General features: G+C 40.6%; 1 long non-coding RNA gene across 2 annotated transcripts; it reads right to left on the reverse strand.

Moving 5' to 3' along the window:
• Window positions 1-443: 443 nt before the first annotated feature.
• On the reverse strand, window positions 444-26,881 carry LOC148775250 (uncharacterized). Of its 2 annotated transcripts, none has more exons than XR_016039308.1 (4): window positions 26,594-26,881; window positions 25,966-26,101; window positions 13,340-13,432; window positions 444-884 (listed from the first exon to the last, which is right to left on the reverse strand). It is a non-coding gene; the product is annotated as an uncharacterized LOC148775250 (long non-coding RNA). The 2 variants fall into 2 exon arrangements; XR_016039309.1 differs by lacking the exon at window positions 444-884 and adding an exon at window positions 12,692-12,759.

Here is a 26,881-nt window from a genome sequence, read left to right on the forward strand (position 1 = left end):
TTAAGACTTTGTTTATGTGATAAAATGCTTCCTGCACAGGTGTAGCTTGAAATGGAGGGAGGAACTTGACAATAGGAACCTACAATTTGTTTTGTTACAGATGGTTGTGTTGTGGCTGAGATTTTAAATTCTTCTTCAAAGAGAACAACAAAAATGTAAATTGTATTATAAGAATCATTTCAGAGTGAGAGTGATTTTCAAAGAAAAGAAAAATATAACATATGATGCTTATTAAAACTTTACTGTCTGCCAGACATTGCATGTGATTTAGCTGTTCTAATTTTTAGATGCATACACTAAAAAATAATATTGCTCCCATTCAAAGATGGGAAGATTGAGGCTCAGAAGTAAGGAATTTATTTAAGGTACAAAAATAAAATTGATAGCCAAATTATAATAAAAACCAGTTGCTCAAAGCATGATGTTTTATTTCAGGACACACTGGGACAATTCAGTTCAGTTCAGTTCAGTCGCTTAGTCGTGGCCGACTCTTTGCAACCCCGTGAATCACAGCACACCAGGCCTCCCTGTCCATCACCAACTCCCAAAGTCTACCCAAACCCATGTCCATCGAGTCGGTGATGCCATCCAACCATCTCATCCTCTGTCATCCCCTTCTCCTCCTGCCCTCAATCCTTCCCAGTATTAGGGTCTTTTCCAGTGAGTCAACTCTTCGTATGAGGTGGCCAGATATTGGAGTTTCAGCTTCAACATCAGTCCTTCCAATGAACACCCAGGACTGGTCTCCTTTAGGATGGACTGGTTGGATCTCCTTGCAGTCCAAGGGACTCTCAAGAATCTTCTCTAACACCACAGTTCAAAAGCATCAATTCTTCGTTGCTCAGCTTTCTTCACAGTCCAACTCTCACATCCATACACGACTACTGGAGAAACCAATTAGGCAAGACTTAAATCATATATGTATACATACATGTACAAAATCATAAAACAAGTATTTAGTGCATGCCCACTATATTCCAGAACTTTGCAAAGCTCTATGGAGGCAGTAGGAATTACCTTTTCATCTTTTCCTTAGGGAACTTACACTCTAAGAGCTCTGAAGTTTTGTCCCAAGGAATTGATAAATCATCTATCCTTGGTCAGACAGTTAACATTCATTTAATCATTCATCCAATAAAAATGAATTCAGAATATATCCTAGACCAGGTCCTATCTTAAATACTATATAAGTAGGGAATAAAACAAATTAGAAAACAAACAAACACCTGCATTTCTGTGACTCACAAGGTAGTGGAGGGGACAACTAACAAGATAAACACAATGTAGGGAATATTATTTAATCGTAATTACTTAGGAGAAATGAATAACTGATGGAAGGCAGAAGGGCTGGGAGGACTGCAGTAACAGAAAAGGAGCTGCAATTCGAGAATGACAATGCCAGAATGTACCAAGGACATGAGGGAAGAAAGTATAAAGATAGATGTCTCGGCAAAGAGTCTTCTAGGCAGAGATGGAGCAAGTGTCAAGGTCCTGTGATAGGAATTTGTCTGGGAGGTTGATGTGACTGAGGCTGAAAGGTAGGGAGAACTCTGTAGATGAGCCCAGAGGGAAAAGAGGACCAGTCACTGTACAGGGTTGTGTAGACCAGAATGAGGATTTGCGTGAGACTGGATGTGGTTGGGAGGTTTTTGAGCAGTGAGATCATAGGACCTGAATTTAGTTGTACAGTTGTTTCAACTGCAAACACTTGTGTCCTGCAGCCCAAGACAAAGAAATATATTTCTTTTCACTTAAAATGCCACCAAGACCTTCAAGAGGGATTTAGTTTTGGCACAGATGAGGCTGTCTGAAGAAAGGATCCATCAACTTCTCCTGAATGAGGTATTTCCTGTATTATTTTCAACATGCCCACAGCAAGTTGCAGGCTCTGAGCCAAGGCATACAACACAAAGCACCATTTTCAGCAACTGCTTTAGGGAACACGCATATAGGTATAGCACTGTTTTCCAAATTTTGAGAAAACGCATCCTTTTAGAGTCCAGGTTGACTGGTGATAGAAACTCCAGTTTAATTGGCTTTCCTCAAGCCCCATGGGCTTCCCAAGTGGTGCTATTGATAAAGAACCTGCCTGCCAATGCAGGAGACACAAGAGGAGCCATTTCGATCCCTGAGCTGGGAAGAACCCCTGGTGTAGGAAATGTCAATCCACTCGAGTATTCTTGCCTAGAGAATCCTGTGGACAGAGGAGCCTGATGGGCTACAGTCTGTGGGGCAGCAAAAAGTCGGACATGACTGATGCGACTTAGCATGTACAATCCACACACTTAATTGTTGGCAGAGGCAGAACCATACCTACTTCCTAATGTCTCTCATGAATGAACATCTTCACCATACTAGCCACCATCCCATGTACTTTAGGTTCAGGAACCATGGATGAAATTGTACTGTGATTTGATGATATAAGGCATTAGTCTCCTCAACTTGCAGTTGTGCAAAGTAAGACTCAGAGACAGAAGAATTTTCAGGATCACAGCCAGTAGATGGTTAAGTCTAGTGTTTCCTGACCACAAAGCCTATTTTCCTATTACAAGAAAAGAAACTCTCCACTTTAGAAAAGTAGCAAGGGGCCCTCCCTGGTGGCTCAGTGGTAAAGAATCTGCCTGCCAATGCAGGAGACAGGGGTTCCATTCCTGATCCGAGAGGATCCCACATGCTGAGAACTAAGCCCGTGTGCCACAAATATCAAGCCTGTGCTCTGGACATGGGAACCTCAAGTACTGAGAGCCCACTGCTCTGCAACAAGAGAAGCCACTGCAATGAGAAGCAAAAATGTTGCAACTAAAGAGTAGCCCCCACGCTCCATAACTAGAGAAAAGCCTGCACAGCAATGAAAGCCTAGCAGTGTGAGAAATAAATAAATGAATAAAAATGATATGTAAAAAATTTTTTGGAGATCAGCATGTGCCACACTCTCGTTTTATGTCTGATGGTGTCACCATCTAGATCATCGTTAGAACTTGCTGCACCCGTTATAAAACCCAGAAGCAATACAGTTCTTAAAGATGAATAGCTAGTCATCCGACCCCCAGCAAAGCCTCCATTTCCAATTATTAGTAACCATGTGTCTCTCCAGAAAGTACTTCAACCAGTTGGCTTTACCGTATACCATATGAACTACAAACGTAGCCTATAAAGAGATGCAGATATAGAGAACAGGCATGTCCATCACAGGTGGGGAAGGGGAGGGTGGGATAAATTGGGAGATCAGGATTGACATGTATACACTGCCATGTATAAAATAAATAGCTAGTGGGAACCTGCTGTATCACACAGGGAGCTCAGTTCAGTGCTCTGTGATGACCTAGAGGGGTGTGATGGGTGGGAGAGGGAGGTCTTCGAGGGAGGGGGTGTATATATATATATACAAATAGCTGATTCACTTTGTTGTACTGGAGAAACTAACACAACATTATAAAGCAGTTTTACTGCAATAAAAAGCAGCCTATCGATATTAGCAAAGAGATGGTCCTTTTCAGAAAGAAGACCTTTCAATCCTATTAAAAGCCCATTGTTCTCTGTATTTGTTCTCTCATACACTGAATACTATATTTCAAGGACTGGAACTGCACCATGTAAGGGATATGTTTCAATATTTCCTTCTTATTTGATTCACGACAAAAGTGAGGTAATTAATGACATTTGGTATTACTGGTATTACCAGCAATTCTGTGTTTGAAATCATTTTTAGGTTATCTTCACTAACCATCTGTAAACTAAAGTCTTAGAAGCTATTCCATAAAATGGCATCCTGACTTAGTTCATTCAGTGACTTTAATAAGCATGGACCTGGAAACTATTAAGATATACCTTAAAGGCTTCTCTGTTTACTCTTCCAGTTACCCACATGGGGTGCTATTTAGGATTTGTATTTGTTAGAAATCATTCAATGAATTAAAAATTCACTAGCTTTTAATTATCTGTCAGGATTTTTTTTCTGGAATAAAATGCCTTTAATTATACGAAAAGACTTCAGGTTTGGCAATGGGAGAACATACTTTCAAAATCCAGAGAAATAAATAAGACGAGTCTTTCAGGCAAACTCCAGAAGACTGTGTGTACTGTTTACCAGCATATGTTAACATGCGTGAAGCAAAATCAATAATGAAGGTTCATTCAAAATTAGTCTAGCTATACCCAGAGGGAGGATAAAGGGAGGAGGGAAGTGGGAGGGGGGTTCAGGAAGGGGAACTCATGTACACCCGGGGCGGATTCATGTCAATGTATGGCAAAACCAACCAATATAATATTGTAAAATAATTAGCCTCCAATGAAAAAAAAATTAGTCTAATTATAAACATCATTCTGCCCACACCCTCATCCTCCTGAAGATAATCAGTGATGCTAAGCATTTACTGGTGAGCCAATTCAAGTAATACTTTGAAATAAAATCCCCTGTGCAGAAGATGTTGCTTTAGTATTGTTGAAAGAGGGAAGACATGCCAAAAACATGACCCCTACCCTGGAGGATTTTTTTTTCAGTCTTACAGTCAAACTAAGGAAACTACATGGGACTTCCCAGGTGGCTGAGTGGTAAAGAATCCACCTGCCAATTCAGGAAACACAAGAGACATGCGTTCAATCTCTGGGTCGGGAAGATCCCCCTGAAGTAGGAAATGGCAACCCACTCCACTATTCTTGCCTGGAGGATCCCATGGATAGAGGAGTCTGGTCGGCAGGGTACAGTCCATGGGATTGCGAGAGCTAGACATGATTTAGCAACTAAACCACTGCTACCAGGGGAGATTATGTCTATACTGAAAGACAAACAGAATGGAGCCCAATGAAGATGACGTGGGTGGAATGGTGGGAACTGTTCGGGGCAGAGGGATCGATTCTGGGAGTGAGAGAAAGAAATGGTGCTTTAGAATTCCAAATATTTGGGATGACAACAAAGGCTCTAACTTGACCCTGCCTCAGAATCCCCCTTGAGGGCTTCAAAACACACTGTTAGGCCCCAGTCTAGTGTATGCAGTTCTGCAGGTCTGGAGCAGACCCCTGAGGAATCTGCCCGTCTAGCAGGTTCCCAGGTGATACTGATGCTGCTGGTCGAGGAAGGCCATTCCGAAGTCCCCAGACTAGAACACAGTGTAGAGGGCAAGTCATGGCATGAGCTGTGGCTGGAGCCATAAATTGGGCTTCTATCCCTTCCCGAATGAACTGAGGGGAAAGATATCGCTGAAGCTTTGACAGCAGAGAATGCTGAAGTTTGGGCTTTAAGAAAGACTATTCTGGATGCACTGAAAGAATGAACTGCCAGACTGAAGATAAGTTTGGGCCTGTGTAATCTTTCAGGGGATAGATGTGGGTCATCGTGGGAGGACAGAGAACCTCTGATTTGAAATTTAAGGGAAAACCAGACTCAGAATAATGTGCAAAATTGAGTCCAGGAGTCCAGAGAGAGGACTCTAAGTGGATCACCAAATTAAGGTTCCAAGGATACAAGGGCCACAGAGACAGGCAAGGGTAAATGGCAAAAATGTCCTGGCCATGACCTGAACAAGCTCTTTCTTTTCCTCCTCAGGATGGTTAGCCATGTTAAGAAGACCATGGATGAAGGGAATAAAAGCTGGGGAGGTGATTTCCTTAAGAAAATTAGTAGTATTGGGGCATTTCAAGGTTCTATCAATTATTCATTTGTATGGTAAGCTTCTGTGAGTTCCAAATGAAATGTAAAACAACTCCAGGTAGTCAATGAAAGCTGAAACTAAAGCAAGGTGAGACACCCCTGGTAGTCAAGTGGTTAAGACTTCACTCTCCCAGAGCAGGGGGCACGGTTCAGTTCCTGGTCAAGTAACTCGTATCTCACACGCTGTGTGGCATGGCCAAAAATAAATATATAAAGCTAGGGGGCTAGACTAGTACTTTATTTTCTCTGATCTCTGTGAGGATACTGGCTTGATCGAAATCACCATTTTGGAATAAAACTATCATCAGTTCAGTTCAGTTCAATCGCTCAGTCGTGTCCGACTCTTTGCGACCCCATGGACTGCAGCACGCCAGGCTTCTCTGTCCATCACCAACTCCCAGAACTTGTTTAAACTCATGTACATTGAGTCAGTGATGCCATCCAACCGTTTCATCCTCTGTCGTCCCCTTCTCCTCCTGCCTTCAATCTTTCCCAGCATCAGGGTCTTTTCCAATGAGTCAGTTCTTTGCATCAGGTGGCCAAAGTATTGGAGTTTCAGCTTCAGCAGCAGTCCTTCCAATGAATATTCAGGACGGATTTCCTTTAGGATTGACTGGTTGGATCTCCTTGCAGTCCAAGGGACTCTCAAGAGTCTTTTCTAACACCACAGTTCAAAAGCATCAGTTCTTCGGTGCTGAGCCTTCTTTATGGTGCAACTATCACATCCACACATGACCACTGGAAAAACCATAGCTTTGACCAGACGAACCTTTGTTGGCAAAGTAATGTCTCTGCTTTTCAATATGCTGTCTAGGTTCGTCTTCCAAGGAGAAAATGTCTTTTAATTTCATGGCTGCAGTCACTGCTGCTGCTGCTGCTAAGTCGCTTCAGTCATGTCTGACTCTGTGTGATCCCATAGATGGCAGCCCATTAGGCTCCTCTGTCCTTGGGATTCTCCAGGCAAGAGTCCCCAAAAATAGTCTGTCACTGTTTCCACTGTTTCCCCATCTATTTGCCATGAAGTGATGGGACCGGATGCCATGATCTTAGTTTTTTGAATGCTGTGTTTTAAGCCAGCTTTTTCACTCTCCTCTATGAACTCAGTCATAGTGGAGTTCTGACAAAACGTGGTCCACTGGAGAAGAGAATGGCAAACCATTTTAGTATTCATGCCTTGAGAACTCTATGAACAGTATGAAACGGCAAAAAGATGTACCCTGAGAAAACCATACTTCATGCGACAAGTTGACTCACTGGAAAAGACTCTGATGTTGGGAAAGGTTGGGGGCGGGAGGAGAAGGGGACGACAGAGAATGAGATGGCTGGATGGCATCACCAACTCTGTGGACATGAGTTTGAGTGAACTCCGGGAGTTGGTGATGGACAGGGAGGCCTGGCATGCTGTGATTCATGGGGTCGCGAAGAGTCGGACACGACTGAGCAACTGAACTGAACTGAACTGAACCCCAATTTTTATTGCAGCACTGTTTACAATAGTCAGGAAATGGCAGTAAGCTAGATGTCCATTGACAGAGGAATGGAGAAAGAAGCGGTGGTACATATATATATTAATATAATGGAATATTACTCAGCCATAAAAAGGAATGAATTTGAGTCAGTTGAAATGAACCGGATGAACACAGAGAGTGAAGAAAGTCAGAAAGAGAAAAACACATAGTGTATATTAACGCATATATATGGAATCTAGAAAAATGGTACTGATGAACAGATTGGAAGGGCAAGAATAGAGACACAGACATAGAGAACAGACTTGGGGACACAGCAGGGGAAGGAGAGAGTGCGACAAATTGAAATATACACATTACCATGTGCAAGATAGATAGCTAGTGGGAAGTTTAGCAAGTTGCTATATAACACAGGGAGATCAACCTGACTCTCTGTGACAACCTAGAGGGGTGGGATAGGGTGTTAGGAACCAGGTTCAAAAGGGAGGGAATATACATATATATATATATATATATATATATACTGATATATATATATATATATATACTGATATATGTATATATGGCTGATTCACATTGTACAGCAGAAACCAATACAACATTGTAAAGCAATTATCCTCCAATTAAATATAAATTAAAAAGAACTACAGTTTCCAATTTCTGTCACAGTCCAGAGAAAGAACTGTTTGTGTTACATCTAACCATAATTAGGTATTTAACCAAAAATTGGGCAAAGTGAGGTCTTAAACTAACAGGATATAGTTATTAAGTATGTCAAGGAACTGCCGCTCTCATTAATCATGCTAAAATAATCTGAACTTCCAAAAATGAAACAATGGCCAAAGGTACTTTCCTTTTAAAGAATTACTGTTATCTAGAGGAAATATGCTTTGTTAGTCGGTATTGATTTCCAAAAAAGGGCAATTATAATTTAGACAAAAATAATCTTATGAATCTATAACAGATGCAGGAACACACACACACCCCATACTCCACATACTGAAGGAGTTCATTGCAAATATGTAGTTTTTTTTCTTGATGAAGGATAGATTAAGCTTCCACTAAAGAAATCAGATTCCTAATTTAATACATGTTCCATCACTTATTTACTCCCATATGTGTTCTAAAGAACTGGTACAGAGATAAAACTTGCCAATACTTGGAACCTATAAATAGAGTAGTTGGCCTTAAAACATATTTTAAATCCACCTAAATTTAAGCTTTAAAGCTGGTGAAGTTTTAGGAGAGGCAGAAAGAAAATATCCATTTTCCAAAAGGAAAAAGACAGTTGGCAAATTGGGCGAAGAACAACATGAAATTGTCATTAGTGCTAACGAGAACTGCATTCTCAGCAAGAGAAAAATATAAACTCCATCAAATGTATAAGCTAAACTATCCAAACACACTGATCATAGTACAAACAAAACAATTTTCAAAAGTCCTCAAAAACCAGACATCAACATTCTTCAAATAAGAGGGGTGCGCCCCAAAATAACACATCTCCGTTTCCTTTTTTCTCTCTTTTTCATATGTTTGTTTTCCCTCTGGCCCACAGCTGCAAGCAAGGGCTGCTAAAAAGGCCCTTTGACCAGCAGTGAGAGCTTCCCTGGTATTGGGATGCCTCTAGTCACCCCATTACCAGGTCTCTTCACTGACACTTGTGAAGATGGGAGCTGTGTTCCCTCACTGAGCTTCAAGAGGAGAGTCACAATGTTTACGAATAGCAGGGAGCAACATGCAAGTTAGAACAAGTTCTCAGGAGCTTACTTCCTTTCCAGTCCTGGAAAAATGCCCAGTTTAAGGAAACTCTCATTCATCATCTTGCAAAAACCCTGATTCAGTAGATTGGAGCTGGGTTGGGGTGCAAAGAAATTATTTCTTTCAAGAAATTCTGACAACCAAAGATTCAGTAGAAGCCATAAAGATCCAAAGTGCTTATTTAACTTTTCCATGACTTTGTTCATTATTCATTGGAAGGACGGATGCTGAAGCTGAAATTCCAATACTTTGACCACCTGATGTGAAGAACTGACTCATTTGAAAAGACCCTGATGCTAGGAAAGACTGAAGGCGGGAGGAGAAGGGGATGACAGAGGATGAGATGGTTGGTTGGCATCACCAACTCAATGGACATGAGTTTGGGTAAACTCCAGGAGTTGGCAATGGACAGGAAGGCCTGGCGTGCTGTAGTCCATGGGGTCACAAAGAGTCAGACACGACTGAGTGACTGAACATCAGACTTTGTTAAAATATGCAAGCTTAGAAATCACCCTCAGACCCACTCTTTCATTCCCCTATGTAACCTTCTGATTTCTTTTGGTGTTCAGATTTCCTCTGAGTACCAAACAAGTGTTTCTGTCATAAGCCACATTTTTTAAAACAAAAGCAGTGAATATTCACAATCCGACTACAGTATTTCATAGTATTTCATAGAGTGAGAGATCCTCTCATTTTCTAAGTGGAGGGCAAAATGTGTGTTTCAGTAGAAAACTACATTGTGTAGAGCTTCAGAGCACAGCCTTCAGGGTTAACTGACTATGATTTCAAGGGGTCTATGTGGCCTTCATTATCTTCGCGCTATTTTATCACTCTGTAAATTGCAGAACACTGAAAGCAGTGCAGTAATGCTTGTCTATAGATGTATAAATAGACTGGGGAAGCCCCCCCTCGCCCACTCCCAGAGAGAGAGGAGATGGGGGACTGACTGTTTCACCCATTTGCACATTCATTCACTCTTTTTGATTTTGAGATCTTTGAACCAGATCTTGTAACATCTTTCTGTTTCCTTATTTAATTAATAAGATAAATTACTCAGTTTATATTTGTATGAGTCACAGCATCACCGATTCAATGGACATGAACTTGGGCAAACACTGGGAAATGGTGAAGGACAGGGATGCCTGACGTGCTGCAGTCCATGGGATCAAAAACAGTCAGACATGGCTTCGTGACTGAACAGCAACAAGAGTCATGACTTTACCTTTTGAAAAACTTGTTCTCTAACAGAACACTATATTGTTAAAATAATTCCAGATTACACTATTTGAAACTAATCATATCCATTTTTTAAAACTTGTATCATTTTTCTCAGACTGCAATAGTCTGGTTAAAAACAATAAACTGTCTAATTCATCAAAAAGCTTTTAATTTCAGTTATGTTCTCATATTGTCTATGTGCTGTACAAAAAGTTTAAAGCTCCATCAAGTAAATGGATGAGAAAATAAACTCTGAATATGTGTGTACGTGTGTGTTGGTGGTAAAAGGAAAAATAAATTGACACACTAGATATTAACAATATTAACACAGGAATAGGATATGAAATTGGCATATTGCAATGATCAAAATTCTAAAACACTCCATCTGAAGTATCAAAAAAGCTAATTTATATGGAACATACATAATTATCACGACAGAATTCCCTTTGTTATCTTAAAATGTTATTTCCAAAGATTGTGTTATAAGTATCTTCTAACTTTCCTTAAGTTTGTACTACACGTTTACTATTTAGTTACTTTTACTATCATAAATTAAAAAGTACAAGAAGTATTAGGTTTTTCCACTAGCAATATCTTAATTGGACCCATTCATTTGACAACCATGAAAAATTTATGATGTATAAAGCATCATGCTGAATATTATTATAATTGCTCTAGGATTCATTTCAATCTACATAGACCTGACTTAACCAATACACTACAAGGTAATGAGACATTCTGATTTCACTGTCTGCTTAGACACTAAGCTAGCTAGTTGAGCCTGAAGAAGATGATAATTTTCACAGTTTCCCTTCTCGTCCAAAATAGGGATAAGTCCTGCAAAGTATATGGCTACTTCAAGGATAAAACTCCATAATACAAGTAAAAAGAGTTGCAAAATCCTGTTCACATTTAAATTATTATTATATCTAACTGGTTATTGTGTGCTAAGTCACTTCAGTCGGGTCTGACTATTTGTGACCCTATGGACTATAACCCATCACAATCCACTGTCCATGGGATTCTTTAGGCAAGAATACTGGAGTGGGTTCCAGGGGATCTTTCCAACCCAGGGATCAAATCCACGTCTCTTACAACTCCTACATTGGCAGGCGGGTTCTTTACCATTGTGCCACCTGGGAAGCCATATCTAACTGAGAATATATCCATTTCAGAAACACATACCTATATACAGAGAAAGTTTTGAATCTGCCTTGGGATTGCATATTTAACTTATATGCAGAGTACATCCATGAGAAACACTGGGCTGGATGAAGCACAAGCTGGAATCAAGACTATGGGGAGAAATATCAATAACCTCAGATATGCAGAAATTGAAGAATAAAGAGCCGCTCGATGAAAGTGAAAGAGAAGAGTGAAAAAGTTGGCTTAAAGTTCAACAGTCAGAAAACAGAGATCATGCCATCGGTTCCATCACTTCATGGCAAATAGATGGAGAAACAGTGAAAACAGTGGCAGACTTTTTTGGGGGGGCTCCAAAACCACTGCAGATGGTGATTGCAGCCATGAAATTAAAAGATGCTTGCTCCTTGGAAGAAAAGTTATGACCAACTTCAGTCAGTTCAGTTCAGTTGCTCAGTCGTGTCCGACTCTTTGCGACCCCATGAATCACAGCACGCCAGGCCTCCCTGTCCATCACCAACTCCCGGAGTTCACTCAAACTCATGTCCATCGAGTCGGTGATGCCATCCAGCCATCTCATTCTCTGTTGTCCCCTTCTCCTCCCACCCCCAATCCTTCCCAGCCAACTTAGACAGCATATTAAAAAGCAGAGACATTACTTTGCCAACAAAGGTCCATCTAGTCAAGGCTATGGTTTTTCCAGTAGTCATGTATGGATGTGAGGGTTGGACTATAAAGAAAACTGAGTGCAGAAGAATTGATGCTTTTGAACTGTGGTTTTAGAGAAGACTCTTGAGAGTCCCTTGGACTGCAAGGAGATCCAGCCAGTCAATCTTAAAGGAAATCAGTCCTGAATATTCATTGGAAGGACTGATGTTGAAGTTGCAACTCCAATACTTTGGCCACCTGGTATGAAGTGACTCACTGGAAAAGACCCTGATGCTGGGAAAGATTGAAGGCGGGAGGAGAAGGGGACAACAGAGGATGAGATGGTTGGATGGCATCACTGACTCAATGGACATGAGTTTGAGTAAACTCCAGGAGTTGGAGATGGACAGGGAAGCCTGGCGTGCTGCAGTCCATGGGGTTGCAGAGCTGGACACGACTGAGCAACTGAACTGAATTGGGATTGAGTTTTTATTATGATTATTGTCATTGCTATTACTACCAATACGATGTTTTCCATTCATTATTTCATCTTGTGATCACAATAACCCTATGACATAAGCATGAAAGTGAAAAAGTGAAAGTGAAAGTTGCATCTGAGGCTTTACAACCCCATGGACTGTAGTCCATGGAATTCTCTAGGCCAGAACACTGGAGTGTGTAACCTTTTCCTTCTCAGGGGGATCTTCCCAACCCAGGTATCAAACCCAGGTCTCCCGCATTGTAGGCAGATTCTTTACCAGCTGATCCACAAGGCAATCCCACGAATACTGGAGTGGGTAGCCTATCCCTTCTCCAGCGGATCTTCCCGATCCAGGGATTGAACCGGGTCTCTTGCATTGCAGGTGGATCCTTTATGAGCTATGACGTAAGCATAATTAAAACCAATTTATCCAAAACAGAAACTGTCAGATTCAGATGGCTTCATTTGTGGATTTTATCAAACATTTAAAGAAGAAATTGTACCAATTCTCTATAATCTCTTTCAGAAGATAGAAGCAGGGCGAATGCTTCCTAATTTATTCTATGAGCCCAGCCTTACCTTAATAACAAGCCATACAAAGACATTGCAAGGAAAGAAAACTATAGAGCAATATCTTTCATGAACATAGATGAAACATCCTCAAAAATATTTAGCAAATCAAATCCAAAATTGTATAAGAAAAATTATACACCATGACCATGTGGAATGTATCCCAGATATATGCAAAGCTGGTAGAACACTTGACAATCAATTAGTGTAATCTATCACATCAACAGACTAAAAAAGAAAAATCATATAACCATATCAGTAGATACAGGAAAAGAATATGACAAAATCCAATTACTCATGATAAAAACTCTCAGTTATGGAAAGAGCAGTAAAAATACTCTGCAATGTTAGATATGTGTCACTATACATTTGTCCAAACCCAAAGAATATGCAAAACAACATTCATACCCAGGTGATAAGGTGAAGATCAGTAAAGTTAAATCATCTCCTAATAAATGTCACAGTTGAACTTCTCTGGTGGTCCACTGGTTAAGAATCCACCTGCCAATGGAGGGGACACGGGTTCAATCCCTGGTCTGGAAATATTCCACACACTACAGGGCAAACAAGCCCATGTGCCACAACTACTGAGCCTGCTCCCTAGAGCCTGTGCTCTGGAACAAGAGAAGCCACCCCAAGTAGAAGCCCCCACACTACAACCAGAGAGTAACTCTTCTTCAGCATAACTAGAGAAAGCCTGCATGCAGCAAGGAAGACTCAGCACAGGCAAATAAATAAATATCATGGTTAACAGGTAGCTGAGTTAGAACATGAACCCAGGTTGACCTCCTTCCAAAGCACATGCCTTTTTATTGTTCTACCTAATTGCTCATTATAGTGGGTGATTTTAAACTGACTAATTGAAAAAGTCAATATTCCTTAAAAAAAATCCTCACATAAAGGAACAAATAAGATATATAGTTAGCATGTCATTAAACTAGGACTTGCAGCCTGATTAACTCAGCAGCAAAAGGTCCTCATTAAAGGAATTCTTCATACTTCTGGCAATTTCTCAACATTCAAACACAACAGGATCCTAAGAAACATTCTTGGGTAAAGTTTTCTGAAGTGATTGAAGTAACCATCTGTCTACTCCATTCAACAACAGAATATTGTTGTCAGTTGTTTAGTCACTAAGCTATGTCTGACGTTTTTGTGACCCCATGGACTGTAGCCCACCAGGCTCTTCTGTCCATGGGATTTCCCAGGCAAGAATACTGGAATGACTCACCACTTCCTTCTCAAGGGGATCTTCCTGACCCAGGGATTGAATTCCTATCTCCTGCATTGCAGGCAAATTCTTTACCACCAAAGCATCACGGAAGCCCACAAAGTATTGCCTTGTACTAAAAAGTTTTAAGGAATTTTCTAGATTAAACAGTTTTCCAACAGGGAGCTAATCTTGATTAAGTAATGCCTGAAAAAAAAAGGAAGATGATTATCAAGTTTCCTGGCAATAAAAATAAGTCAGATTATCAAAAGCCTAGAAATATGTCCTCTCCTTGAGGTGAAATGGACAGGGAGGCCTGGCGTGCTGTGATTCATGGGGTCGCGGAGAGTCGGACACAACTGAGCGACTGAACTGAACTGAACTGAAAGTAAGAATTAGCCTTTCTGAAGCTAAAATAAGAACTTTTAAAAACAAACCAAAATGCTGTGAGTGTTATCACATTGCTTTGGGGGAAGGACAAAATTATGAAACTATCAAAACTCCACAAAGAGCTCATGATGTGTTCAAGAAGTGCTTATTCTGATTATATATCTGTGTATGGATGCAAAATGTCAACTGCAGCATATACCCTTTTCTGAGAATATTTCTCCAACCAGAGAGAGAAAGGGTCTCCCGAAATAAGAATCTTCAGAACCCTCCTTATATTTATTGGCATTTAAGTTAATCTTTGGGGGGAAATGGGAAATAAAACCTCTGTAAAAGTATGAGGGCATGAAGGAGAGAGTGGAGAATGAGGAGTGAAAAATGGATCATGCCCTGAGTACAGAGTTTTAAATCAAAAAGTAGAAGGATAATTCAGAAAAGGAGGCTACAAAGGCCAGAGAAACAAATGTAAAACCAGAGGAGAGGTGGTAATGGAAGCCACATGTATCATGTTTCACAGAAGGAAATATGGAACCTGTGTCTAATAAGAGTGAGAAGCCAGACACACTCAGTGGTAAAGAAGCCGCCTGCCAATTCAGGAAACACAGGTTCGGTCCCTGATCCCAGGAGAGCCCACATGCTGCAGAGCAACTAAGCCCATGCACCCACAACTACTGAGACTGTGCTCCGGAGCCTGGGAGCCACAACTATTGAAGCCCACATGCCCTCGAGTCCATGCTCCACAACAAGAGAAGCCACTGCAATGAGAGGCTCATGCACCACTACTAGAGAGCAGCCCCTGCTTTTAGCAACTAGAGAAAACCCCGAACGACAATGAGGACCACCCAGCACAGCCAAAAATAAACAAGTAAATAGATAAGTAACACTTTAGAATCGTTTAGAAAAAGAATGAGAAACCAGATGAAAAGAAAGCACCTGAGTGAGCATGTATCTCAATAACAGAGGTCTCTGGTAATTTTAGGAGAGTCATGTTGATAGAATCATGAAAGAAAGTGAAAGTGAAGTCACTCAGTCGTGTCCGACTCTTTGCGACCCCGTGGACTGTAGCTACCAGGCTCCTCCGTCCATGGGATTCTCCAGACAAGAGTACTGGAGTGGGTTGCCATTTCCTTCTCCAAATCAAAGTCAAATGACCATTTTTTGCAAGTGAACTAAACCTTGAAATAGGGAGCTTATGAAACTATGCTTGACAGAGCTCATTCCACTCTAGGAATAGATTCACTAACTGTTTAACTTCCAGGTCAAGAAGTCAGACAGGGATCTTCCAAATAAATGGTGTGTTAGTTCAGAAAAGAACGTGTCTGTTCTCATAAGCAGTGAGAAGCATCAACTTATTAAAAGAACATGCCTGAATATTGGAGATAAAGAAAAGTAAAATGATGCCTTCTGGTCTTTTTTTTTTTTAATCAGCTAATGTTAATAGAGATGAATATCATTATGGAGACAGATTTGATCAGAAGCAAAGGGAAGGAATGTTAACTATAGAAAAACTACAAACTAACACAGAGGAGCCTTTTAAAGTAATCTGTGAAAGAAGGCATAAAATAAAACTAATCCAGCAAAATAATGACAGTGAAGAACAAGACATAGGAAAAGGAAATGGAAGATGAGTTAAGCTATAATTTCACTTGTGCTATGAGGGCTTGCTGCCAAGAAATGAAATTTCTAGCCATGAAGAAGAAAAATTGGATAATGGACAGGTAACAGGAAAAACTGGTAGTTTACTAGCTAATAGATAACAGATGGATGGATAGATAGTTGATAGGATGGATGGGTGAATAGATAGATAATAGATGGGTAGATAGATGATGGATAGATGGATGGATAGATAGAAAACAAATTAGTACATATGTGTAACATAACAGGTTTTTTGTGTTTTTTTTTAAGTGAGACTAAGGATCACAAAATAAGGGAAACAATGCACCCTCTGCATAATGGACTCAGATTTTTTTTAAAGCCTTATTTAATAAGGAACTGGCCTCATTTTTGAAGCATGGGAAACACACAAAAAAGCATGCCATTCATTAGATGTAATTAATTTCACACAGGGTTTTCTGAAAGTAACTAAATGAAAACCAAGTGGTGGCTTGCACTGAATATGCTTTAGGTTAAAATAATAAGAGAGGTAATCAGTCATTTAGAAAAGGAAGCACTTAAGACCTTGTCGTCTTGGTGAATCGTTACTAGAAGTATAATCTACATATCAGCTGGGGTCTCCTACTCTGTTGAAATCTATACAGGTCGAGGCTTGAGCTCTCATTCAACACGGTGTAGAAATTTAGAGTTCCCATTCTTGGAGGGCAAACCTTCTTAAGGTCAAGTATGTTTCACATTTCTGGGCCTGCTGTCTCTAACATCAAGTTGACTGAGACAGAAAAAAAAAATACCATATATTAATGCATATGTATGGAATCTAGAAAAATGGTACTGGTGAGCTTATTTGCAGGGCAGGAATAGAGACACAGCCCACAGATGTAGAGAATGGACTTGTGGATCCTTTGGGGGAAGGAGAGGGTAAGACAAATTGAGAAAGAAGCACTGACATATATACACTACCTTGTGTAACACAGACAGCTAGTGGGAAGCTGCTGTATGTATGACCCAGGGAGCTCAGCCTGGAGCTCTGGGAAGACTTAGAGGGTTGGGATGCGGGTGGCGAGGAAGACTCAAGAGGGCAGGGATAAATGTATACATATAGCTGTTTTTACTTTGTTGTACAGCAGAAACTAACACAACTTTGTAAAGCAATTATCCTCCAATTAAAAACAGAAAATACGCTTATTAAGGGGGAAAAAATGCATCTGTATCCTCAAACCAGTTTGATCTCATGTTTGTGAGCATGGTATACTGTAAGATTTGATATGGGATGGGCCAGCAGAAGACTGTGTGTATGGTTGTAGAAAGGTGTATAGTTTCTGATGAGGCTTCAAGAACTCTCTGCATAGAAAATTCTCCAGCCACCCTGCTGCTTCCAAGGGCTGCTCCACCTCCCATGAACAGCATGCCAGCGTGCTCAGTCGCACAGTCAAGTCCGACTCTTTGCATCCCCATGGACTATAGCCCGCAAGGCTCCTCTGTTCAAGGGATTCTCCAGGCAAGAATACTGGAGTGGGTTGCCATTTCCTCCTCCAGAGGATCTTCCCAACCCAGGGATTGAACCTGCATTTCCTGCATCAGCAAGCTGGTTCTTTACCACTGAGCCACCTGGGAAGCCCCAACATCCAGCAAGTCCTATCATTTCCTCTTCCTAATCTCTGCCCTCTTTCCTCTCTCCTCCACCTCACCCTCTCAGAACAAAGGAAATTCTTCTCTGATTCTCTTATGAGGAATTTAACCAGCCTACCCACTCCAGTATTCTGGCCTGGAGAATTCCATGGACTGTATGGGGGTCACAAAGAGTAACCAAAAAAAATCCATGGGGTCACAAAGAGTCGGACACGACTGAGAGACTTTCACTTTCTTGTGCTTTGACTTATTAAACACCACATCCCCAGTGAATTCTTCATGACTTTCAATCCTGTTTACCCCTTTGTTTCCTGGCACTCGAGACTCCTGACTCATTCCACATCTCTTTTCTTGCTACACAGCTGACACCTGGAAATTCTCTTCCTTCCCTTTCCTCCATATTGGATGCTCTCTTTCTTACATCCCAAGGCTTCAGAATGCTGTTCAGAATCCCTATGAATGACATTCAGAATCTAACTTCTGTTTAAGACCTGATTTTTTCTCTCTAATCTTATAGGATTTTTTTTTTTTTTTGGTCTCTAACTCTATTTTTATGTATATGGCTGGAGATTCAGTGGATCCTTTTAATCTAGAAAATCTTGCCCTTTAGTTCTAGGAACTTTTTCAGTTTCAGGAATCCTCATATCTTCCTTTCTCTCTTTTCTTTGGAGAACTCTTAGTATTCAGATATAGTTCCTCTTACACAAAATCTTCTAAATTTGTTTTAACTTTCTTCTCCTAGTATCAATTTTTTTTTCATTCATTTTCACAAAGGTTTTCTTGACTTAACTTTCTATTGATTCATTGTGCTATACTCAATCACTTCAGTCATGTCCGACTCTTTGCGAATCCATGGGATTTTCCAGGCAAGAATACTGGAGTGAGTTGCCATTTCCTTTTCCAAAGGTTCTTCCCAACCGAGGGATCGAACCTGCATCTCTTATGTCTCCTGCATTGCCAGGCCAGTTCATTACCACTAGCTCTATCTAAGAAGCCCATTGATTCATTAAGTTCTCGTATATTTTTAATACCCAAAAATTCATTCTTGTTCTTGAATAATTCACTTTTTACAATGTTCTGGTCTCACTTTGTGAATGCAATATCATTTTGTACCTCTCAAGAAATATTAAAACATTTTGAAGTTTCTTGATTCTTCTTTCATTTTCTATTTTCTCTCTATATATTTTGGCTTGTTTGCTGTTTTTTTTTCCTTCAGTATTTCATGTTAGAAACTCTATTTCCATAAGCAGAATTTATCAATGGTGAATAGCCCTTGACATTAAGCTGGCTTTTGCCAAAGGCCAGTCAGTTTTCCATGAAGGAAATTTTCTATACTCCTACCTAGTGTGTGTCAGTGAGTCTGGGAGAATTCTCATTATTGTTTGGAGAAGCAGTAAGCCTTTCTAGTCTTCTGCCGATACAAGCACAGGATATCCATTAGCTAAAGATCGAAGGAGAGGATGTGAGAACCTATTTCATAAACAAATTTTATACAGATCTTTAAAAGGTCCCTGACACTGAGAATTTACAAGTTCTTCCAGAGCTACAATTCATGAATCATCTTGCTCTTTGTAGACCTGCCCCTCACACTACTACATTCACTTTTACCTTTTTCCAGACATTTCAGCTAGCCCTCGTCCATCCTTTTTCCATCTTTCAAAAGTTTGTTGAAATCCCTTATATGCTATTGTTCATTAAGTTATTGTGGTTCTGGGTTCATCACCTTTTTTGCTATCTTTTCAATGATGTTATAAAAGGGAGCAGAAATAACCACTGTGTCCAGTGTTCCTTGTTAATCAGAATTACGGTTCTCTCTTCAGTCCTTATAATCTGTCTTCCATTCTTACCACTCCAGTGAAATTACTCATATAAAGGTCACAACCAACCTCTGTATTGCTCTCTATATTGGGAATTACCTTGACCTCATCCTCTTTGATTTTTTGACATTTGATACAACTGGCCACTCCGTGAAATTCTCTTTATGGGGTTGAATGATAACATTGTTTTGGTTTTTCTCTTTATCATTCAGTCTTCAGTCTTCTTTGCTTACTGTTCCATTTTTTGCCATCTCCTAAAGGTTCAAGTACAAGTCCCCAGATATGTGGTGAACAAACTAGAGACCTAGGAGAGTCAATAGTGTAGTTCCAGTGTGAGTCCAAAGGCCTAAGAACCAGGAGAGCTGATGGTGTAAGTTCCAGTCTAAAAACTGGCATGCTGAAGACACAAAGAGAACTGATGTTCTAGTTTGAGTCTAAAGGCAGGAAAAGACTGATATTCCAGCTCAAGTATTTAGTACTCATTGGTGAGTCAGCCTTTTTATTCTATTCAGGCCTTCCACTAATAGGCTAAGGCTCACCCACATTAGGGAGGACAAGCTGCTTTACTCAATCTACCTAAGCAAATGTTAATCTCATACAAAAATATCCTCATAGACACACCCAGAATATTGTTTGACCAAATATCTGGGCATGCCATGGCCTAGTCAAGTTGACATATAAAATTAACCATCACAGTTGGCTAATCAAAAAATGTCAGTCATATTCAGTTCAGTTCAGTCGCTCAGTCTTCAAAAAAGAAATACATAGAGAATGAGAACTTTTAATTTTACATTAAACATAAATGCATATAACCTATCTGTTATAGTAGACCCATAGTATTTTCTTTGAATGAATCTGGTGATTAGAATTTCTGGTGGTGGCCTTTCTCACAAAACTATACCCATAATTTATCTTCTTTCAGTGTGTGTTTCCTTAAGTGAAAAAAAACTTCCCACTTGGCACTGGTGGCAGAGAATCCACCTGCCAATGCAGAGACATGGGTTCAATCCCTGGGGTGTGAAGATCCCCTGGAGTAGGAAATGGCAACCCACTTCAGTATTCTTGTCTGGAAAATCCCACAGACAGAGATGGGGGGGAGGTAGGTCACAAGAGTCAGACATGACTGAGCACACACACACAATTTATCTTCTTCCAGTGTGTGGTTCCTTAAATGAAAAAACAGAACTTAAATATAAAAGCAAACATTGTTGGAGACCTTTAAAGAGTTTTCTCCTAGTTCTTTATAGTTATTTGATCTGATCTCACTTTTAAGAAGCAATTTGCTTTGTAAGTAATTGAGTTTTCATAGCAACAGCATTTTTATTTTAAAACTTGTCATCTTGCATAATAGGAAGTTGCCAAGTTGTGTAACATGTAGTTGTTAATTTATTATAATGACACAATTTGGAATCAAACACAACTGAGTCCAGGGAAGCATACAGTTCAACTGATGGGAATACAAGTACTTGAGTAGAACTTGGAGTCCAGTAACAGCATGAAGGTCAGATTGCTGTCTCAATTAACTGGGAGAGTCAGCTCAATGGGAGTCTGTTAAGCGAACTGCTCCTTATATCATCAGGCTGCTGCTGCTGCTGCTAAGTCACTTCAGTCGTGCCCGACTCTGTGTGACCCCATAGACGGAAGCCCACCAGGCTCCCCCGTCCCTGGGATTCTCCAGGCAAGAACACTGGAGTGGGCTGCCATTTCCTTCTCCAATGTGTGAAAGTGAAAAGTGAAAGTGAAGTCGCTCAGTCGTGTCTGACCCCCAGCGACCCCACGGACTGCAGCCCACCAGGCTCCTCCATCCATGGGATTTTCTAGGCAAGAGTACTAGAGTGGCTTGCCATTGCCTTCCCCTATCATCAGGCTAAGAGGACATTAAAACATTATCTGTTTTTCACCACATTTATTGAGGAGTCCCCAAGATCACCATGAAAAACAAAACAAGAAAAGGAAGAGGAAGGACTTCCCTGATGATCCAATGGCTAAGACTCTGAGCTCCCAATGCAAGGGCCTGGGTTCCGTCCCTGTCTGGGGAACGAGATCCCATGTGCCACAACTAAGAGTTCAAATGCTGCAACAAAGATCCAATGTGCCCCAACTAAGACCTGGAACAGCCAAGTAAATAAATAAATACTTTTTTTAAAAAAGAAGAAGAGTCACCTCCAGAATTTTCTAGAAACTTCCTCGATTCCTTTTGGTTATATTCATCAGTTCCTTTTTATGATTTCCTTAAAGTATGTAACTTTAAAAAAATTTATGCTCACTCTGTTCTCTCTGAGATATATCTTTTGGTATTTCAAGAATAAAATTATATATTGCTTTTTAAAGTGTGTATTTTTATTGTAACAACCTTTTTTCTTTTTAGAAAAAAGTAAAATTCTGCCCTATTCCACTTAGTTGATAAAATAGTCTGTGATGAACAGTGAAAAACAACTCAGAAATAGGTACTTTTGTTAATATACCATGTCAAGGAAAGGCCCTTTTTTAACTTCTCTGTAAGGATGAAATGCATGTGAGGATGAATTTTCATGTGATGAGTTGATGTTACAAAGAAAAGCTATCACTTTTGCTAATGTATCCATAAAATATTTGTTAATCTAAGTCACAAAAGCCTGAAAATTTTGAGATTTTAAAGATGTGGGGAAAAAAGACTATCCAATAACTTTATTTCTGAATAGCTACAAAAAAAGTAATGTTCTGCTAGGCAAGCCATCAGGGACTGATATGACCAAGTAGTAACAGTTGTGCTGGGTAATTTGTCACATTTTCCTTTTTTTTTTTTTGATAGTACAGCTAACTGAAGCAATATAATGTGTTGTTTATGAGAGGGCTCCAGAGTCAGACTATGGGTTTGAATCTCAGGCCCACATCTTCCTATCTTGATGAACACTGACAACTATTTGTCTATAAATGTTAGTGTTTCAAACGCTAGATCCTTGAAAATATTAATATCACCAAAATAACCTATTTAAAAGGTAAGTCTGAGTTTGCTGCTTACCTCAGTAAGGGAGAACACTACTTTGTTTTTGGTTTTTTTTTTTTTTTTGGCTATGCCATGCTGCTTGTACCCATGGCCTCTGCACTGGAGAAGCAGAATCTTAACCAGTGGACCACCAGGGAAGGCCTGGGAAAATACTACTGTGATTATGAATTAGTAGTGTCTTGGAGGGGATAGAGCAAAGTTGTGATATTGATGAGGTTTGGGGGTCTGGTTTAAGGCAAGTCTTTCAAGGCAAGGAGGTGGGGCTTGCTTAACATTAGGTAAGATCAGAACACTTTAGGAGGGGCAGTCCTAAGATGGCAGAGGAATAGGACGGGGGAGACCATTTTCTCCCCCACAAATTCATCGAAAGAATATTTGAATGCTGAGCAAATTCCACAAAACAACTTCTGAATGCTGGCAGAGGACATCAGGCACCCAGAAAGGCAGCCCACTGTCTTCGAAAGGAAATGGAGAAGTCTTGAGGCTACTCTAAGAATAAGACTGAAATCCAGAGGCAGGAGGCTTAAGTTCAAAACCTGAGAACCCCAGAGAACTCCTGACTCCAGGGAACATTAATCAATAGGAGCTCATCCAAATGCCTCCATACCTTCACTGAAACCAAACACCACCCAAGAGCCAACAAGTCCCAGAGCAAGACATACCACGCTAATTCTCCAGCAACAAAGGAACATAGTCCTGAGCTTCAATATATAGGCTGCCCAAAGTCACACCAAACCCACTGGCATCTCAGAACTCACTACTGGACACTTCATTGCACTCCAGAGAGAAGAAATCCAGCTCTACCCACCAGAACACTGACACAAGCTTCCCTAACCAGGAAACCTTGACAAGCCACCCGTCCAATCCCACCCACAGCGAGGAAACTTCACAATAAAAAGGAACCAAAAACTGCCAGAATACAGAAAGGCCACCCCAATCACAGCAATCTAAACAAGATGAAAAGGCAGAGAAATACTCAGCAGGTAAAGGAACAGGATAAATGCCCACCAAACCAAACAAAAGAGGAAGAGATAGGGAATCTACCTGAAAAAGAATTCAGAATAATGATAGTGAAAAACAGAACACTTTAGGTTTGGTGAGTACAGCAAAATGAGGGCTTTGAGCAAAGGAATGGAAGAGTCTTAGAAAGCAAAGAGTTGTTTGATGCTACCTATTGAAAGACCGAACAGTCTTATGTTCATTAAAAATGGATTTTCTTCAGGAAGTTCCTGAAAGGAACATTGAAGTTATTTTTAAGTTTTATCTCTCTGGACAAAAATTTCCTGCAACAATTGTGACATTGTGATGAAGACAGTGACAGAGTAAAATCATGATAATATGGACAGCAAAATGTATTTGGGGGTTCAGGGTTGGGAATAGATGGTTTTGATTTGCCAAATGGGAACAAAATGTAAGTGTATAGACAATGGTGCTGAGTAAGTACTAGCAAACCTAAAAAGAAAAGTATAGGGACTTTCCTGGTTGTCCAGTGGTTAAGAATCCACCTTCCAATGCAGGGGATTTGGGTTTGATCTCCAGTCAGGGAACTACGATCCCACTTGCCTTTGGGCAACTAAGCCCAAACACTGCAAGTATTTGAGCCCGCATGCTTTGGGGCTCTGGCCACAAATAAAGAGAAGCCTATGTGCTACAACGGGAAGATCTGACACAGACAAATAAATAAATAATCTTTAAAAAAAAAATGTATATACAGTGGAAGGAGCAAGGGCTTCGAGTCAGTCAAATCTAGATTTAACTCTGTGTTACAAGGTTTTGAGCTTCCCAGGTGGGGCTACTGGTACAGAAACTGCCTGCCAATGCAGGAGACATAATTGATGTGGGTTCGATCCCTTGGTCAGGAAGATCCCCTGGAGAAGGGAATGACAACCCACTCCACTGTTCTCGTCTGGAGAATCCCATGGACAGAGGAGCCTGGTGGACTATAGTCCATGGGGTCACAAAAGAGTCGGACACAACTGAAGAGACTTAGCACACCCGCATGCACACACAACATTTTAGTATACGATCCTGGACTGGGATTTTCCGAGCGATTAACTCTCTCTGAGGTGCTGTGGGAATTAAATGAAATAATGGATGAGAAAAAAAATGCATGGGAAATGTATCTATTTCAGGCAGGAAACCCATGGCTCATTCAAACGGGGAAACTGAAAAAGGTTTGATGTAGAGACTGCCTGAAGAGGATAAGGAATGAACAAAGGATGCTGAGGCTGCATCCTTAGGATGCAAAGAGCTGTAATCTAAAGGAGCAAGGGATGGAGCTGTACAGGAGCTGTAGCCCTGGGAGGGAAGCCACCTGACAACTGCTGGAGCCACAGGTAAAGGGATGGAGACACTGCCAAACCAGACAGGGAGCAGCAGGAATAAATACACCAACCTCTTCCTCCTCTCTAATCTCCTGCACTGCATTTGTCAAGCCCAACTCAAAGTCAGAGGGCAAATGAGCCTGGATAATGCCTGGATAATGTCTTCCCAGGTCAGCTTCTTGGGGCTTGGAGCAAGACGGAGAAGAGCAAACAACATGTCAGGAGAGACACACAGAGAATAACTAGCTCAGCAGGGACATAGAAAAATCTTAGTTCCCCTGCCATGATTGACTTAAGACTGAGATTATCTGTTGAAATTGAGGGATGTGCCAGTAGAGTGCTAAAGAAATCTCTATATATCTGTTTTGAGGGTAAAATGTTTTAAGCACTAGCCACAATTCTGGTGTAATAATACTTGATTATTACTAAGAATCTTTACTTAATGGGCATGTTCCTTCTAAACAGAATATCCTTATCAGCAAATTAGGATGTAAGAATACACAGTATCCATTAGCATTAGAAGTATTAATACACTGTCCATTCATAATGTCCATCCAGTTTAAAAAAATCCCTATAAGTTTTAAAAGAAAAAAAAGAACAACTATGGATTCCCAGGTGACACAGTGGTAAAGAATCCGCTTACTAATGCAGGAGACATGGGTTCGATCCCTGGGTGGGGAAGGAGGGAATGGCAACCCACTACAGTACTCTTGCCTGGAGAATCCCATGGACAGAACAGCATGGTGGGCTACAGTCCATAGGGTCATAAAAGAGTCAGATATGACTACTGAGCAACTAAGAACACATGCACAGGACAAAAAAATTAGTTGAAGATAAATGAACTCATATTAAGGAATAAACGTATCAAAATATACAGGTAACATATGAGTGTGTCTATTCAGGGCACTGATGCTAACTACCAATATACCAAAATAGCGTATGCAGCAGAACTTGGTTAGAGGACTAGGAGAGTGAATTTCTGGAAACATTTTGTGTCCTGGTTTACTATTATCCACAATTTCATTTATTTTGAATCTCAGCCCGCTCCATAGAGGGTGGCCATTTACTTGTACCAATGCTTCTGGTTGATGGCAGATTCTTCTCAAACACACAAAATTGATCATTTTGACTTCTCAGAAATGGAATATTTCCTGCCATGTCAGTAAACAAGGGCTGTTGGCAGCTCAGTGGTGAAGAATCCACCTGCAATGCAGAAGATGTAGGAGACATGAGCTCAATCCCTGTATGGGAAGAGTTCCCTGGAGGAGGGAATGGCAACCCACTCCAGTATTCTTGCCTGGAGAATCCAACAGACAGAGGAGCCTGGTGGGCTACAGGGTCACAAAGAGTTGGACATGACTGAAGCAACTGAACACAACACGCAGTAAAAAAGGATGTCACAATCATCAGCGATTGCAGCCCTCTAAGGTGAACTGGTGAATCCTAAGGGCACTCAGGAAAGAAAGAATATCTGCCCTCTAGCAGCCATCTGACCTTAGCCACTCCCTTGGAGAGCCTTGAGAAACTCAGAATATGAAAACAGGAATCCAGCCCCAGATAGCTGAGACCTGTATTAAAGGAATGATTTCAGTGAGCCCATGCTCTTGCATACATAGAAAAGCACTAACTTTCTTAACTTGGGATATCTCATTTTCTTTCATTAGCAAAAAATCTTTTGATACTCAGGCTACTTGCCTTTTACTGCAAAACTTCTATATAGCCTGGCTCCTCCCCTCGCCTCTTCCAGGTGGTTCTTTCAGGGTTACTTGAGATGTTGTCTCCTGGACTCGAAGTCCTAAAAATTTCCCCTGAATAAAACATAACTCTCAATATTCAGGCTGAATGTATTTTTTCAGTCAACAGTTCCTTTGCCTTCAAACTCCCTTTGAATGTTCTTGAATGCCCACGAATATCCTCTATAGATGCTTACTTCTGCTGAAGAGTAAGGCATTGAACTACCCCTAACTCTCACAACCGCCTCTT

Source organism: Moschus berezovskii, chromosome 16, assembly GCF_049115385.1.
Source record: "Moschus berezovskii isolate FMDL1 chromosome 16, NW_MosBer_1.0, whole genome shotgun sequence".
In the NCBI taxonomy this organism is placed as follows: domain Eukaryota; kingdom Metazoa; phylum Chordata; class Mammalia; order Artiodactyla; family Moschidae; genus Moschus; species Moschus berezovskii.